Below are 4,344 nucleotides of genomic sequence, written 5' to 3' on the forward strand. Positions count from 1 at the left end.
TCATTGATATCTGATGACTCTTTCCTAAGTTAAAAATACCTCATTTTTTCTAATTTTTCAGAGTTAACCCCCCCCCCCCCAACTCCCCCAAAGAGAGCGAATCCAGTCCATTTACGTCAATCACGTATCTGCGATATTTGCTTATTCTACCCACCAAGTTTCATCCCGATCTCTTCACTCTAATCATTTTCCAAGATTTTTAGTTTCCCCCTCCAAATCCGCCTACTCTCACCGGATCTGGTTGGGATTTGTAATAAGAGTGCTGAAGCGCAAGATCCTTCTAAATATCAAGTTTCATTAAGATCCGATTACCCGTCCATAAATTACAAATACCTCATTTTTAATTTTTGCGAATTACCCCCCCCCAACTCTCCCAAAGAGTGCGGATCCGGTCCAGTTATGTCAGTCACGTATCTTGAATGTGTGCTTATTCTTGCCACCAAATTTCATCCTGACCTCTCCACTCTGAGCGTTTTCCAATATTTCTGATACCCCCCCACAACCCTCCCCAATGAAACTGGATTCAGCCAGATCTAAAATGAAAGATCCGAGTTGCAGGATCCTTCTAAATATGAGATTTCATTAAGATTCGATCACTCCTTCGTAACTTAAAAACACCTCATTTTTTCGAATTAACCGTCACTCCACTCCCCCCCCCCCATAGACGGTCGAATCGGATAAATGACTCTTTCTAATTTAATCTTGTCTGGTACTGATTTTTCTCATTTTTCAGAATTAACCCTCCCCCCAATTTCTCCAAAGAGAGCGGACCCGTTCCGAATATGTCAATCACGTATTTAGGATTTGTGCTCATTTTTACCACCAAGTTTCATCCCGGTCTTTTTTTCGAATTAACCTTCTCCCCACTCCCCCCAGAGGATCGAATTGGGGAAACGACTATTTCTAATTTAATCTAGTCTGGTTCCTGATACGCCTGCCAAATCTCATCGTCCTAGCTTATCTGGAAGTGCCTAAACTAGTAAAACAGGGAAAGACAGACAGACAGACTGACAGAATTTATGATCACTATATGTCACTTCGTAAATACAAAGTGCTACAAAAACTTGTTATTACCACAGAAATTTACGAAACTTTTTCTAAGACCTTTTAAGCCCTGAAAGCAAGAGATAAATTATGGTCTAACTCGGTGTCTTCAAGTATCGCCCCGATTTACGAACAATTAGCTACAACTGAAGCCCAGCTGGAGAAAATAAAAAGTCATCTACTGGAAAATATAACCAATCAAACAGTTCGTGGTAACGAACTGTAGTAAGAAGCGACCCGGCTCAATAGCAACCGAAACTCTATAAAATGGAATTTTGATACCAATAGTTACATCAAAAGAATCGCATTTTAATGTTGATTTTAAATATATAAGTTTCATCAAGACCAGTTATACCCATCGAATGTTACGAGCCTGAGAAAATTTGGCTCATTTTAGACAATAGGGGGAAACACCCCCTAAAAGTGATAGAATCTTAACGTAGAACCTTATTGTTACCTTATTGTTCCCGTTACCTTATTGTAGAAGTTTCAAGCTCCTATCTACAAATATGTGGAATTTCGCATTTTTTTTGCCAGAAGACAGATCACGGATGCGTGTTTATTTGTTGTTTTTTTTGTTTTTTTCCCAGGGGTGATCTTATCGATTGAGTGGTCCTAGAATGTCGCAAAAAGGCTCATTCCAACGGAAATTAAAAGTTCTAGTGCCCTTTTTAAGTGACCAAAAAAATTGGAGGGCACCTAGGCCCCCCCCACGCTCATTTTTTCCCAAAAGTCTCCGGATCAAAACTCTGAGATAGCCATTTTATTCACCATAGTCGAAAAACCTAATGACTATGTCTTTAGGGACGACTCACTCCCCCGCAGTCACCGTGGGAGGGGCTGCAAGTCACAAACTTTGACCTGTGTTTACATGGTTACTGGGAAGTGTACAGACGTTTTCAGGGAGATTTTTTTTTGGTTTAGGGGGGAGAGTTGAGGAGGGGTGTTACTTGGGAGGATATTTCCATGGAGAAACGTCTCATGGGGGAAGAGAATTTCAATGAAGGGGACGCAGGATTTTCTAGCATTATTTGAAAAAACAACGAAAAAATAAATATGAAAAGTTTTTTTCTATTGAAAGTAAGGAGCAGCATCAAAACTTAAAACAAACAAAAATTATTACGCATATGAGGGGTTTACCTTCTCGTTATACCTCACTCTTTACGCTAAAGTATTTTTAGTAATTTCAACTATTTGTTCTACGGCCTTTGGGATTCAGAGTTCATTCTTAAGGAATTGGGACAAAATCTAAGCTTTAGTGTAAAGAGCGAGGGATCGACGAGGGTTTAACCCCCAAATATACGCAATAAAAAAATACTAATATAGAAGTTCGTTACGTAAGTTAATTCGTAAGTTACGTATATTTTTTACCAATGAAGACGTTTGTAAAAAAATAAAAGTTCTAGTTGCTTTTTTAAGCAATCAAAAACTTGGAGGGGAACTAGGCCTCCTCCCTTGCTCCTTTTTCTCAAAATCTTCCGATTAATTGCAATTAATTAATATGCAAATTTCGTTTTAATTATTTATGTGCGGAGAGCCAAGATCAAAACATGTATTAATTCAAAAACGTCCGGAAATTAAATAAAAAAACAAGTTTTTTTAAATGAAAGTAAGGAGCAACAACAAAACTGAAAACGAACAGAAATTACTCCGTATATGACAGGAGCTTTTCCTCCTCAACGCCCCGCTCTTTACGCTAAAGTTACTTACTGTTTTAAAATAGAGTTAAGAGAAGATTCAAACTTTAGCGTAAAGAGCGGGGCGTTGAGGAGGAAAAGCCCCTTTCATATACGGACTAATTTCTGTTCGTTTTAAGTTTTAATGCTGCTCCTTACTTTCATTTACTTTCAGTTACTGAAAAGTTCAATGACCCAAATTCATTGAACAAAGAAGGCACTGAACTGATAATCAGACAGGTTTATGATTCAATCACGCTCGTGTTTAATCCAAAGCTTGCAAAAATTGAGCAGGCTCTACTAGGTAGTCTGAGATTTCAAATTGAAAATTTGGAGGAGAGAATTGGTCGAATAGAAAAAAAGCTTGATAATTATGATCAAGAGTCCATGCTTGATAGCCTTGTATTTCATGGGGTAAAGGAGTTTCCTGGTGTAGACACTCATACGACAATATCTAACATTATAAGTAGGAAAATGTCTGTGCTGGGCCCTTTACTTTATTTAGTTTACGTGAACATGATGCGCGTTTATCTAAAGGATACATATATTACTAACATTATTGCTAACAAAATTTCCAAAATCCGCAGATAATTTGATAGCAAAAGCTCGTATTACTCTCAAAAGATTAGAGATGTTTACAAGTGTAAGCTTGCTGTGTGTGAATGTAAAGAAAAATTTTTACTGACATTCTGTAGAGTGGGTGATTCTGTTGGTGTAAGTAGTAAAGTTCTATTTGGTGAAAAGCCTATTTTACAAGTTATATCACTGCGGTACCTCGGTTTCCATAATGCTTCTAATCTATCGTAGAAGCATATCATATGGATGTTTAGTCTGGAGAAGCAATTTTTATGTTAATTACAAGCTAAATGGCTTTCTCATAGTTTCGATCGGACGATTTCGCTAAAAAAAGGGGGATGGGAGAGGAGGCCTAGTTACCTCCCAATTTTTGGTTACTTAAAAAGACAACTAGATTTGTTATATTTTTGTACAAACGTTTGTGTTAGTAACAAACATACGTACCTTACGAATTAACTTATGTAACGAACTTATATATTTGTGTATTTTTATTACGTATATGAGGGGGTTTGCCCTCTCGTCAATACCTCGTTCTTTACACTAAAGCTTGAATTTTGTCCCAAATCTTTCAGAATGACCCTTGAATCACAAAGGCCGTAGAATAACTAGTTAGAGTTACTAAAAATACTTTAGCGTAAAGAGCAAGGTATTGTGGAAGAGACGAACCCTCTTATATAAGTAATATTTTATGTTCGTTTTTAAGTTTTAATGTTTATCATTACTTCCAGTTGAAAAAAAAATTCTCGTTGTCTTTTTTTTAAATGATGCTAGAAAGTCCTGCGACCCCTTCATGGAAATTCTCTTCCCTTATGAAAAATTGCTCCATGGAAAGATCCTCCCACGTAACCTGCCCCCCCCCCGACCCACCCTAACCCCAACACAAAAAAGTCCCCCTGAAAACGTTTGTACACTTCATAATTAACAACTACTATGTGTAAACAATGGTCAAAGCTTATAAGTTGCCACCCCTCCCCCGGGAACTGTGGTGGATTTAGTCATCCCCAAAGACATAGTTGTTAGGTTTTTGACTAAGTTAAACAGAATGGCT

The sequence above is a fragment of the Artemia franciscana genome, chromosome 1 (genome assembly GCF_032884065.1).
Source record: "Artemia franciscana chromosome 1, ASM3288406v1, whole genome shotgun sequence".
NCBI lineage: Eukaryota > Metazoa > Arthropoda > Branchiopoda > Anostraca > Artemiidae > Artemia > Artemia franciscana.